The following is a 14,865-nucleotide window of genomic DNA, read 5'->3' as shown; positions in this document are numbered from 1 at the left end:
ACTTTTTTGAACAAAATCCTCATGATCAGGCCAAGGTTATCTGTAAGAAGTGCGCAAAGACCTTTAGCCGAGGGAAAAATCTGAAAAATTTGAATACCAGTTGCATGCTTAGACATTTAACCACCATGCACTTGCAAGCGTGGACACAACACCAAACCTCAAGTGCCACATGTGCAACTGATCACAACGAAGGTAGTCAGCAACGCTACATTGTTTCCCCCACTGTAAGCCCACCGGTTAGCACAGCAGCAAATGTTGAGGTGTCGTTGCAAGGCCACAGCAGTCAGGGAATCCCACTGTTATATCAACAAAATACTGAATCTAGGCCATCAGAAAGAACACCAACTCCATCACCATCATCAACCCTCTCTCAGTCCACCCTGTCCACCGCTACTTCCACCATATGCAGCTCTCAAGTCCAGCTCACCCTCCCAGACACTATGAGTAGGTCAAGAAAGTCTCTCATCCGCGTACACTGGGTTTGAACGCCCACATTGCCAAACTAATCTCTTTTGAGATGATGCCCTATCGGTTGGTGAAAAGCGCAGCTTTCCGCGAACTCATGGCCTATGCAGTACCACGCTATGACCTACCCAGTCGCCACTTCTTCTCTCGCAAAGCCATCCCAGCCCTCCACCATCATGTAAAAGATCGCATTGTCCATGCACTCAAGCAGTCAGTGAGTGGAAAGGTGCACCTCACAACTGATGCATGGTCCAGTCGGCATGGCCAGGGCCGTTACGTGTCCATCACTGCACACTGGGTTAATGTGGTGGATGCAGGGTCCACAGGGGACAGCGGTGGTGGGACAGTGCTGCCTAGCCCACGGTATAGGAAACAGTTGGCTGTAGGCGTTCGACCCTCCTCCTCCTCCTCCTCCTCCAGAAGCGAAAGCTCGTCCACAGAGCGCAGTCGTATGAGCACTCCATCTGCAGCTGCCACTGTTGCACACGAGGTGTCCCCCTATCGAGCAGCTAGTGGAGAGCGTCAGCAGGCTGTGTTGCAGATGATGTGTTTGGGCGACAGACACACCGCCGAGGTGCTGGCCGAGTACTTTCAGCGACAAACTGAGTCATGGCTGGGCAGTGTACATCTTGAGGCAGGCAAGGTAGTTAGTGATAACGGCCGTAATTTTGTGGCAGCCATAGCCCTTTCAAAACTCAGCCACATACTTGCTTGGCTCACACCTTGAACCTGGTGGTGCAGTGCTTCCTCAAAAATTATCCGGAGTTAACAGCCCTGCTCCAGAAGGTGCGAAGACTGTGCGCGCACATCCGCCGGTCGCCTGTACACTCCTTTCGTATGCAGAAGCTGCAGCGATTGCTCCACCTTCCCAACCACCGCCTCATTATCGACATTGCAACAAGGTGGAACTCCACCCTGCACATGGTGGAGCGACTGTGCGAGCAGAGGGAGGCCATAATGCACTTATGGGAGGATACACGGCCAGGCACTTTGAAAGCAGACATGGAGTTGATAGGTGTGCAGTGGTCGAAGCTGAAAGACCTCTGTAAAGTCCTTCAGTGTTTTGAGGAATGCACACGGCTGGTAAGCGCAGACGACGCCATCCTAAGCATGAGCATCCCACTTATGCGTCTGCTCATGCAAACTTTGACGCACCTTAAGGAGCAGGCGTCTGCAGCCAATGTTGATGATGAGGAAGAGGAGGAGGGAATCCTTGATGACATTCAGCCATTGTCTGCTCAGGGACCTCTCCTGGACGAGGTGGAGGAAGAAGAGGAGGAGGAGGATGATGATGAGGATGATTACTTAGGGGAGGAGGATGCATCTCGTGGGGCAAGTGAAAATGTTGGCGTGGCAAGGTCTGGTACAGGGTTTGTGCGTGACTGGAGGGATGTGGATTTGCCAGAAAGTGCTCCTACAACCAGCACTCGCAGTGCATCATTGACACCGGGAACATTGGCCCACATGTCAGATTATGCCTTGCAGATCCTAAAAAGGGACCCCCGCATTGCCAAAATGATGAACGATGATGACTACTGGTTGGCCAGCATCCTGGATCCACGCTATAAAGGCAAATTACAAAACATCATGCCACAGGAGAACCTTGACCTAATATTGGCTAATAAATAAGCAACTCTGGTAAATCGGTTGCTTGAAGCATTCCCAGCACACAGCAGCGGTGATGGTTCTCACACGAGCCGTACGGGCCGGGGGCAGCTTGGCAGAGGTGTTCATAGTGCACACAGCAGAAGTGGCGTTGGAGACAGGGGTTTCATGACAATGTTGTGGACTGATTTTTCAAGTACCGCTCACACAACTGGTAATACTGCAGCGGAAAGGTAGAAAGACTGAATGGAACACTTAAGAACAGCATGTTGAAAATTGCCCAAGAGACAAACAAACCATGGCATTAGGCACACTTAGGGCCCCGTCACACATAGCGATCTCGCTAACGAGATCGCTGCTGAGACACAAGTTATGTGACACAACAGCGATCTCACCAGCGAGATCGCTGTGTGTGACAGCGATCAGCGACCGGCCCCCCTGCCAGTATCGCTGATCGCTGTAGGAAACCGCTGGACATTTCTTTTGTCGCTGGTCTCCTGCTGGCCAGCACGCATCGCTGCGTGTGACAGGCGGGAGACCAGCGATCTGCTGTTAACTAACGTACACATCGGGTATCCAAGGGACGTACGTCCCTTAGATACCCGATGTGTACGTTAGTTACTAACGCGCTGATGCAGGGAGCTGGTAACGAACGTACACATCGGGTATCTAAGGGACGCATGTCCCTTGGATACCCGATGTGCACGTTCGTTACCAGCTCCCTGCATCAGCGCGCTGGTAGCTAATGAACACAGCGATGCCGCATGCTCGGCGTCACTGTGCTGATCACTGGTGAAGCTATCTGACAGCTCACCAGCGATTACATAGCGACTCACCAGCGATCCTGACACGTTGATATCATTGTCGGGATCGCTGGTGTGTCGCTATGTGTGACTCCAGCTTTACTCCCAGAGGCCCAGAAAAGCTGTCACATATGAAATTTTATTTGGGCCTAGTCCCAGGTTAGGGGTATTCTTCCTTCAGCAGTTGACTATGCAATATGATACCTTGCCTGCTTATGTATGAATTGAACTCACTAAGAAACTTGCTAATGTCCATTCTCGATTTTTTTCTTCATTGCCAGATCCAGATAGATACCCGAAGCCAGGAGACCGAGTGTTGGTGAAAAAAAGTTTGTAAGGAGAATGCTCGATCCCAGATTTGATGGCCCTTCTCCAAGTGCTGCTGACGACACCAACCTGGAGGGAAGACCTACTTGGATCCATGCATTACATTGCAAGAAAGCTCCCATACCAGAAGATACACCTAAGCCAGAATGATACTGTGGATGTCCCTAACTGACCGAATAAATGACCTACCTGATGAAGAATACACACCACTGACTACATAGACTGCTAACTAAGGGACTTTGATTATAATGCAATGAACCCCCGCTAGGGACAGATCTCCTGACCGCCCATTTGCGAAAGTCTGTACAGAGGGGGGTGTACGCTCTAGGCATGCGTCAGCCCACTGGCAGCATAAAAGAGTTCCAGCGCTTTGGGACAGGAGGTTAGGATTAGGGCAAGTGATATCTAAGGGGGGATTGTGATGGAAACCTTTTTTTATAAAGATCTCACTTGCATGTATTCTCCTATATACTCATATATAATCACAGCTAATATATACACTATAATCCACTGCTTTAAAATGGCTGCCACGAACCAGACAGCTATTAGGGGTTTTCCGAGATAAGAAAAGCGCAAGTACAACATTGTGCAAAAGTGATGAGTTGATGTCTCAACTTTGTACTGGCTTCAAGAGTTACACTTTAGATACCTATCCAGCCTTCTGTCATGCACTGATCACGATATTCCATATACTCAAAGAGCCAATAACATTGAAGCTCAACCTTATGTTAATTAAGTAACCACTCCTTTCTATACGTAATTATAAAACAATGTATGTGTAATAAACTTTCAGAGTATTGAGGGAATGCTATCATGTAACCATGCGTGTACAAGAGTCATTCTTTGAGCTCTCACAATACTCAGTTTAATTGGGAATGGCCACAGCACACACAGGGATAGATTTAGCCCAACCAAATTTCCATAACAATTCTGCAGTGTCAACAAGCAAATGGAGAAAAAAAGTATGCTCTGGATTGCTTTTGAGTAAAATATTCAGGATTAAGAAGCAAAAAAAATATTCTTGGCCACTGATACCTGGGGCTATGTATATACAGTCAATATCTGTAATAGGCAGCAGTAGACAGTAATGCAATGTACCCTCTTGATGTATGCAATGAAGTATGCCACATACAATGCCTGCTTGACTAGCACTGATAGCTATACACCCACATGCAGTGCCTGCATGCCTTGCACTAATATGTACTGTATATACCCACATACCCTTCCTGCCTACCTAGAACTGCAATCTACAGTGGGGAAAAAAAGTATTTAGTCAGTCAGCAATAGTGCAAGTTCCACCACTTAAAAAGATGAGAGGCGTCTGTAATTTACATCATAGGTAGACCTCAACTATGGGAGACAAACTGAGAAAAAAAAATCCAGAAAATCACATTGTCTGTTTTTTTTTCATTTTTTTGCATATTATGGTGGAAAATAAGTATTTGATCAGAAACAAGCAATCAAGATTTCTGGCTCTCACAGACCTGTAACTTCTTCTTTAAGAGTCTCCTCTTTCCTCCACTCATTACCTGTAGTAATGGCACCTGTTTAAACTTGTTATCAGTATAAAAAGACACCTGTGCACACCCTCAAACAGTCTGACTCCAAACTCCACTATGGTGAAGACCAAAGAGCTGTCAAAGGACACCAGAAACAAAATTGTAGCCCTGCACCAGGCTGGGAAGACTGAATCTGCAATAGCCAACCAGCTTGGAGTGAAGAAATCAACTGTGGGAGCAATAATTAGAAAATGGAAGACATACAAGACCACTGATAATCTCCCTCGATCTGGTGCTCCACGCAAGATCCCACACCGTGGGGTCAGAATGATCACAAGAACGGTGAGCAAAAATCCCAGAACCACGCAGGGGGACCTAGTGAATGAACTGCAGAGAGCTGGGACCAATGTAACAAGGCCTACCATAAGTAACACACTACGCCACCATGGACTCAGATCCTGCAGTGCCAGACGTGTCCCACTGCTTAAGCCTGTACATGTCCGGGCCCGTCTGAAGTTTGCTAGAGAGCATTTGGATGATCCAGAGGAGTTTTGGGAGAATGTCCTATGGTCTGATGAAACCAAACTGGAACTGTTTGGTAGAAACACAACTTGTCATGTTTGGAGGAAAAAGAATACTGAGTTGCATCCATCAAACACCATACCTACTGTAAAGCATGGTGGTGGAAACATCATGCTTTGGGGCTGTTTCTCTGCAAAGGGGCCAGGACGACTGATCCGGGTACATGAAAGAATGAATGGGGCCATGTATCGTGAGATTTTGAGTGCAAACCTCCTTCCATCAGCAAGGGCATTGAAGATGAAACGTGGCTGGGTCTTTCAACATGACAATGATCCAAAGCACACCGCCAGGGCAACGAAGGAGTGGCTTCGTAAGAAGCATTTCAAGGTCCTGGAGTGGCCTAGCCAGTCTCCAGATCTCAACCCTATAGAAAACCTTTGGAGGGAGTTGAAAGTCCGTGTTGCCAAGCGAAAAGCCAAAAACATCACTGCTCTAGAGGAGATCTACATGGAGGAATGGGCCAACATACCAACAACAGTGTGTGGCAACCTTGTGAAGACTTACAGAAAACGTTTGACCTCTGTCATTGCCAACAAAGGATATATCACAAAGTATTGAGATGAAATTTTGTTTCTGACCAAATACTTATTTTCCACCATAATATGCAAATAAAATGAAAAAAAAACAGACAATGTGATTTTCTGGATTTTTTTTTCTCAGTTTGTCTCCCATAGTTGAGGTCTACCTATGATGTAAATTACAGACGCCTCTCATCTTTTTAAGTGCTGGAACTTGCACTATTGCTGACTGACTAAATACTTTTTTTCCCCACTGTATATACCCAGTAATTAGTCCTTAGAAGGACAAGTGATTTAGCTGGATTTGTGTATTCAATTATGGCATACCCACACTAACTTTGAAACCCCCAAATCTGACCCTATCTCGGCAGCAAATCTCCCTACACTGTCTGATCCATAGCTGAATGTGACGAGTAGGGCGGAGCCAGGTCTGATATAGACCTGATGATGCTGTGCGGCCAGCCAATCACTGTACTGCCACAACCAATATGGCTGCGACATTACAGTGCATGGCACACAATCCCTGCATGTTGATTGGCGTTCTAAAGACACATGATCCCAAACTCCCGAGGAAAAATTCCGGAAATGCTTGGCACTTGCCGAGCACCGCGAGTACAGCGAGGTTCGGGCAAGTACCGAGCATTACTAAGTATGTGTTATGGACTGGCAGAACGTGCCAAATAATAAAGAAGGTATAAGGTGCGTTCGCAGCCCGGGGTCCACCGTGCAGAGATGGTAACTGCTGCTTGGTAATGGCGGACGTTATATGGCGGTACAATAGAAGAACACACGGGATTAACTCCACCTAGTGTGTACAGAGGCAGACTCTGTTACCTCACAGAGCCGCCCGACTGTCAAACACAAATGCCGCAGCCTGTTTATGCTCACAGAGCTCGGCAATGTGAGCACTGGTGTATAGACACTGAACTCTACCCCTGAGACACTGGGTTAGAGTCCCTCTAGTCACACTAGTGCTCGGCACCGCAACTGTGGTGCCAGGAAGAACCTAAATTAATAAATAAAGCGCACTATATGCGAACTGCACCGCTCTGGCAGATGTCACTAACCACCCGGACAAGGGAGGAAAGCGCTAGACTTGCGCACGGCATTGCACTGGTGGATGCAGCCACTAAGTGAAATACTGAAGGTGCCCAGAGCTGGATGGCACCATATGATGCTGAGTGAGGTGCTGAGATGTGGAAGCACCAAGGTGCAGACCAAGCCACTGACAGGCGTTCACTCTAACTCTATAGCCCTATAACATGCGTATCCAAGGGAGGGGAGTCTTAATGAGTCAGTCACCAGTTTCATGCATCCATGATCACTCACACAAAATAGAATTTGAGTTTATACTAGCGCATGGCCGAGTGGCCATGCAAACCTGTTATAGCAGCATCCTGAGCATGTGACCTCCAATCTCCAATGAGAGATCGTCCCACGGGCATGCTCAGTGGACCGAAAGGAGGACTTAGTCCCTGGAGTAGCTCGCTGCTGACCAGCATGCGTTGCTATAGCTGGACCAGAGGTGCAGCAGCAACCAAACCCTCAGTGCTAGTCTGAGCAGAGCGCCGTGAGCAATGAGTCTGCTGAGCAGCCTCCTCTGCGGCCGGAGAAAAAATGGGAGACCGCCGAAGGCAATGATCGGGATTCCTGCTGTGCAGCGACAGGAACCCGATGCCTAACATTATGCTCGCTCATCACTAGCATTGGTTTAATACAGAGGTCCCCAACCTGTACCATGGGAGCTACATGTGGCTCACGGTCCCATTAGTTGTGGCTCGTGGCTGTCTGCCAGCTTGTTGCAATAGCTCCAGGTCTAAGAAACAGGTGTGAAGACCACATCTCAAAATGGTGAATTTTGTGAGTAGTCCTTCCCAGAAGAGCAGATATGTATGCACATACACTGGTCTTAGGGGTTTAGAGATAATTTGAGTATGGTAGAGTGGAGACAGGATAATACTACCTGTAAGAGGAGATGCCTGAAGCTGTATCTAACAGTGTGTTGGTAGAAAACTGAATGGGGATATTGTGGGAACCCTTGGATCTTGGTATTTTGCTTTTCAATTTCTGTGGAAAAGCTTTGGTTATCATTGCACCCATAATGGGGGCTTTGGTTGCCACTGCTGTGAGGGGGCAGTACCTGGATGTGGCTCGCGACCCTCTCTGAGCTGAATGTGTCTCTCAAGGTCAGAAAGTTTGGGGACCACTGGTTTAATAAATATGTAAGGATCAGATATATAGCGCTCTTCCCACATTCCTGCTTCTACTACCCTCTTCTAATACCTCTTCCCTTTAATTTTACCCTTAGGCCTCTTTCACACATCAGGTTTTCGCCGTCAGGCGCGATCCGGCGCTTTTGACAAAAACCGGATCCGGCGAAATGCAATGCCGGATCCGGTTTCCCCCCCATTGACTTGCATAAGAGCCGGATCAAGCCGGATGGCCATGCGTTTCATCCGATTTTCGCCGGATCCGGCAATGTGACGCGATCCGGCGTCTGGAAAAAACGGCTACTGTAACGTTTTTTGTCTCCGGCGAAAAAGCCGGACACGCCGGATCCGGCGTGTCCGGCTTTTTCATACAATGAAAGCCTATGAGCGCCGCAATGCGCCTGATCCGGCGACAGCCAGATCCGGTGGCCGGATCCGGTTTTTTTGGTCTGAGCATGCTCAGTAGCTCTGCCCACAAGACATATATAAAAGCAAGACAGTGGGACCCTCAGCCACACCCAATATGCCACCCAAGCCAAGAACCAGGAGCAGGAGAAGGCAGCAGACATCTGCAGCAGCAGCACCATCAGCACCACCCCAAATGGAGCAGCATGCTGAACAACGGGAGGGGAGTCCAGCAGCAGATGAGAGACGGTAATTATCAAATCCCCCATTCCTCCAAACTAGGGCTATGGAATATCAAGATATTCATTGGCCCTTTGTTTCTCTTTATTCAACAGCCGCCCAATAGATGCAGCAGCAGCAGCAGCAATGGCAGCAGCAGGAACACCACCCACAGCCATGGAGTCTGGCCATGAGGAAGACAGCACATCTTCTTCTGGGAGCCCTCCCTCGCATCGTCAGCGTTTGACGGTAAGTTTTTATTTCCAAAATCCATCATCTCTGGAATATATGTCTATTCATTGCCTTTTATTTCAAAACAGGAATCACAAGATGAAGAGGAGCTCCCAGAAGAAGAAGGAAGGGGTGGACAGACACTTGGAGTGGGCTCACAATTGGTAAGTTTTTTGCATCAAACGCAGAAACACAACATCACACTACACACAACACATAGAAAACAATGTTCTGCAGACCACACACAGCAAACAAATGCCTACATCCAAAGACATAACATTTTTTGTTTTCTTCTCTAGTCTTCCCAATCTGGTGCTCGGCCAAGAGGTCCTCGCAGTGCCTCCCAGGGTCGTCGGCGACAGCAACGCGGCGGTCACCAGCGTGTAAGTATAAATATTTTTGCTTTGTTTTTTTTGCACTTTTTATTTCATTTCTTTTGTGGAGGCTAATTATGTTATTTTTGTCTTTTTCTTTAACAGCCTTCACAGAGTGCTCCCGACTCTGACGGTGAGGATGGAGGGATTGATGTGGACCGCCTCATCGATCTCGTCAGAGAAAGGGAGCCGCTCTGGAATATGGCTGACCGCCGCCACGCTGACCTTATCGTTACCCGACGACTCTGGGAGGAAATCTGTTCGCTCCTTGTGGACCGCTGGGAGGACCTCGAAGCTCGGGCCCAGATTAAAGAGCGTAAGTATATACAGTACCGGTTGCTTGATTTAAACCAGTGTTTCCCGAACTCCAGTCCTCGTGGTCCCCACGGATCATGTGTTCAGGATTTCTATTTACTTTGGAAAGAAGGAGTTCAATAAAGAGATGCGGGCCCCAAGTGGATCTGGAGGACGCAGGAGCAAGTACAAGTACGCACGAGCCCTGTCGTTCCTCCGGGAGACAATGCTCACCAGAAGGTAAATATTACACACCACATGTGACAAAAAAATGTTTAGATGTAACTTTTTTTTTTCAGCCAGGGCCATACCATGTCACTATTTTAATTGTTTTTTTTTTCTCTTTATTCCACAGCACGGTGAGCAGCACTCGGGAGCCTGCACGATTGGACCCTTCTGAGGCGATCCCTGAGGAGACCGGCACCGAGGGACACTTCGACCGCCCCGGTACATCTGCAGCTTCCCAGCCTTCCCACACATTCGACCCATCTGTCCCATCCACCAGCACAGGAGCATCGTGGCCGCCTACATTACATGAAGCTGCTGGTGAGGAGATCGCTTTCCCTTTACCCCACCCTTCTGCCCCTGCCACCTCTAGTACACCTGCGGGTACTGGGCGGCAGCGGCAGAGGGGTCAGGAAAAGAGTTATGCGCCAGAGTTCTTGCATCTGAATGCATCTTTCCAGAACTGTCTAAAAGTCTTGTCAGAGCAAATCTCCGCAGGCTTTCAGCAGATCAACTCCAGCATTCTGGAGGTGAAGACACTTCTGCAAACCATGCATTCAGAAGCAAGATCTTCGCCAAACCACACCTTTTTCAGGTCTGTTGTGGAGCGCATGGCAACACTATCTCCTACCCAGCAGATGCATGTAATGCATTCGTGCCACGGTGCTCTACAGCAGGTTACCTCCCAACCTCCACCTCCCACCACTGTAGTTCCTCCACCTGCACCCCCTCCAGCCACTTTCCATCCTCCCCCTCCTATTACATCTGCACCCCCTCCAGCCACTTTCCATCCTCCCCCTCCTATTACATCTGCACCCCCTCCAGCCACTTTCCATCCTCCCCCTCCTATTACATACCAGCAACCTCCCCAGTACCAGCAACCTCCCCAGTACCAGCAACCTCCCCAGTACCAGACATCTCCCCACTTCCAGCAACCTGCCCCGTATCAAACTCCTTCCCCGTACCAAACTCCTTCCCCGTACCAAACTCCTTCCCCGTACCAAACTCCTTCCCCATACAACTTTCCATCAACATCATCTGCTCCTACAGTCCCTGCCCAACCCTCCACTCCACCGCCCACCACCTCTTCTGCCTCCCACATGTCCACCCATTCTGTAGCTTTTTCCACACCATCACCTCTAACTGTTCCTTCCCCACCACGATCCCAGTCCTCTCTCCACACTCCCAGTGTCGAAGTGTCCCGCAGCCGCTCCAGCAGTATTTCCACCCCACACTACACAGATTTGTAATGTGTGTTTTGTAATAAAAATGCCCAGTTTTTTTTCAAACCTTTATTAAAAAAGTTTTTTTAACTTTAAAACCAGTTTACAAAAAAAAAATATTTTAAATAAAAGTTAAATTATTGTTTACACTGGTTGTCTGTCATTTCTTTCTGCGGCAAAATATGTTTAAAAAAAAGTTAAATACAGGGTATTTAAAAGGTAAAAAGGTATTCAAAACCAGGTATATAACTGTGGGTAAATTTTAGCTTTTTGCCACAGTTGTGTTCCTGGTTGTGTTTGAAGCAAAGTATTTCACCTAAAAAGTTGTGTTTATTGTTGGTGATTTCCTAACAATGTACACAACTTTTGTTAAAAGGTGAAATACTTTGCATAAAACACAACCAGGTACACACCTGTGGCCTAAAGCTAAAAATAGAGACCATGACAAGATAGCCAACTTTGGTTGGCAAAGGTATATACTGTTGGTACAGAAGGTACACAAGTTTGGTTGGGCACAAATGTTTCACACTCTGTCATCCTGCCAGTGTACTCTGCCTTGAGGTAACATAAAGTATAGTGCAAAATTGTCCCTCATTACTGAAACCGACACAGAACTTCTAGTGGTAATGTCATGGTAATCTTGCAAGGTGGTTTCTTCAGAGGTGTCCTCAATGGAAATGGGTTCCTTGCAGATAACAAAATTGTGGAGTACCACGCAAGCTTTGATCACCTCGTCCACAGTTTCTGTCTTGAGGTTAATCGCAGTCAATAGGACCCGCCATTTGGCTGTCAGAATACCAAAGGTACATTCAACCATTCTTCTTGCTCTTGTGAGGCGGTAATTAAAAATGCGTTTTGGTCTTGTCAATCCTCTGCTAGAGTACGGTTTCAAAAGGTGTTCTGACAGCTGGAAGGCTTCATCCCCTACACAGACAAATGGCATAGGTGGACCAGATGTTTGCGGCAGCGGTCTAGGTGGTGGGAACTGGAAGGTGTTTCCATACAGTTTACGCCCCATGGCAGACAGTTTGAAAACTTGAGAGTCATTGGAGCGGCCATAGGCCCCAATATAAACAGCAATAAATTTGTATTCCGCGTCAGCGATGGCCATGAGGACAATTGAAAAATATTTCTTGTAATTGAAATATTCCGATCCCGATCCGGCTGGCTTTACAATGCGGATATGTTTCCCGTCCACAGCGCCCAAGCAGTTGGGAAACTGACATATCTGTTGAAACTTGTCAGCAATTTCAATCCACCTCTCTGTTGTGGGCTCTGGTAAAAACTCTTCAGCTAAGGAGTCCCACAGTGCACGGCATGTGTATTTCACTATTCCAGATATGGTGGAAATCCCGAGTCTGTACTGGAAATGCAGTGACGAAAGGGATTCTCCAGTTGCAAGAAATCTGTGGGGAATTAAAAAACAATAAATTAGTTTTAAATCACAGCATTACATACCAAAACTCAGCTATAACACTTGGAGATACAAACTACCACCAACAAGATTGCAGTGAAAGTGTGCTCTGATGCGAGCATATCCAATAAATGTGGCTTACCTTAAAGTCACCATCAGACGCTCTGCGGGTGAAACAGAGAAGCGGCAATAGGTGTCCGCTTTTCTTATGAGGTGTGCAATGCGCTCCACCAAGTAATCAAAATTCTCCATTTTCATCCGAACATATCCAAAAAATTTATCCGGGTTTCGTCGAAGGTCCATGCAGAGTGTAGAATAGACCCCACGCGTCATTCTCTTGGCTGTGATGGGGTGGATCCACAAACGTCGTCTACGATGCCTGATGCGCTGCTGTCTCGCTCTCTCCTCCAGAACAATCACCCTCAAACGATTCGCCTCCGCTATAAAATCCGCCAAATTCTTCAAAATATTTCCAATCACAACATCCATCTTCGCCAGTAACTTGCTCTTCTCTCCAACCTGCACTTTCTCCTCTCCAACCTGTCAAAGAAGGGCTGTAGGAACATGCTATATATAGTTTTCCAGTAGCCAATCCCGTTCGGAAGGCCACAAGGGTCAATTTTAAAAACCGGATCCGGCGTAATCCGTCGAAAAACGGATAGAAAAACGGATGAACCGGATGAGACGGATCCGTTTTTTTCTGTCAAGAACAAGACAGATCCGGCAGAAAAACGGATCCGGCACATCAGGTTTTACAAAACATTTGCCGGATCCGGCGTTCAGGCACGACGTCGGATCGCGCCTGACGCCGAAAACCTGATGTGTGAAAGTAGCCTTACCCTTTAGTTAGACTTCCCTTATGTATATCATTGTAAATACTTTGTAATAAACCTCCCTTAAAGATCCAGTAGTTCTTGTTAATTATTATTATTATTATTATTATTAATTGGCACCCCAAAACTCAGCAGATTCTTCATTTGGCACCCCAGATGGGACTGTGATTAAATTCCACAGAAAAATTAATCTGCTTTATTCCACATTTGGAAAAGGTATGGAAACCAAAGAATCAAAGAATCTGGAACTTGGTTTGAAAGGAAATATTTGTGAGTAAAGAATTTCCTTGTAGATTATTTTGTGTGCTTGTGTATCAAGTAGTGTATTGTGTTGTATTAACAGTTTTTTGTTGCATGTATTTAGCAAAAGGGAAATATCTTTTGTAGTGGGGACAGTAATTTATAACATTCGGATTGGATCTGTGTTTGCTAAGTGTAGGAGTACTGGAGCAAAGAATTTAGACTTTTGGGAAGTTTGTAGTGTAATGTCTAGTTTTTAGTTCCTTCACTTTGCAGTTTTGTTTTGTAAGTATTGGCAGTTTGTTGCTGAAAATGGAGTTTGTGGAAAAGTATGTGAAGAAGTACTCCTCTGCTGTTTACCACGTCAGTGTGGATAAATCTTTGGAAGTCCAATACAATGACTTGATAGCCAATGTAAAATCTTTAATAAGATAAATAGTAAAATACCTGGCAAGAAATAGCAAAAGGAAAAGTTAAGCAATGAAGTTTCAGTGTTGCTTAAGATGAAAGAATTGGCTAAATTGAAAGAAGCAAATTGATGGAAGCTGTAGCGTAGCTACCGGGGGGGCAGAGGGAGCGATGGCCCTGGGCCCCGCGCTCTGAGGGGGCCCACCCGGAGCTACGCTACTGTTACATTCTCATAAACAAAATAAAATAGTGATGTTTATTTCCAGTGACATCTCAAATGTCCAAACAGGGGGTATGGCTAAGAAACAGCCCCCCTAGAGCAAAGGAAAAGACTCCCACTCCAATAAATATGAAATGTCACTGAGGTTTTTGTTTATGCTAATTATTTCTGTGTTCTTCACAGCCTACCTCAGCCATATTATGGACTTTCGCGCACATGATCAAACGTGGAGTGCACTTATTGAGGACACTCTGCAGGATGATGCGGATGGGGACTCAGGGGGAATTAATAGGGAAATTCAGGATATCATTAATCAATTTAAAGATCTACTCTGCAGGCGGACCTGTATTTGGTGGAATCATGCGTTCCTTGACAAATATGTACAAAAAGACCTCCTACCCAGAGGCTTACGAATACAGGTCTTCCCATCCTTCCCGCTCCAAGATGAAAATTTTGAAATTAAGTGGGAAGATTTAACTAATACATGTTCCAGGGGTTTCATGGAACTCCTGAAACAAATGAACCATGATTCTTTGGTCATGCTGGAATTGGAAATAAAAAAACTACATGTTACTCTTTGTAGGGATATGACCAGTGACTCCCTCAAAAAATTCAATGAGGAAATGGACACAGGAAATTCAATCTTCCTAAGCCAAAAAATTTCAAAGGGATGTGGAAGACAAAAAATCCTCACGGGTATACAGATGGCGGAATTCTCAGGAAAGGTCCAGGTCTCAGTTTAGGAGCTCTTCACACTCCAGATCAAGATC

The sequence above is a fragment of the Dendrobates tinctorius genome, unplaced genomic scaffold (assembly GCF_039654945.1).
Source record: "Dendrobates tinctorius isolate UK_male_01 unplaced genomic scaffold, ASM3965494v1 ptg000028l, whole genome shotgun sequence".
In the NCBI taxonomy this organism is placed as follows: domain Eukaryota; kingdom Metazoa; phylum Chordata; class Amphibia; order Anura; family Dendrobatidae; genus Dendrobates; species Dendrobates tinctorius.
The sequence above is the reverse complement of the archived record's forward strand: the minus strand, read 5'-3'. Positions refer to the sequence as shown.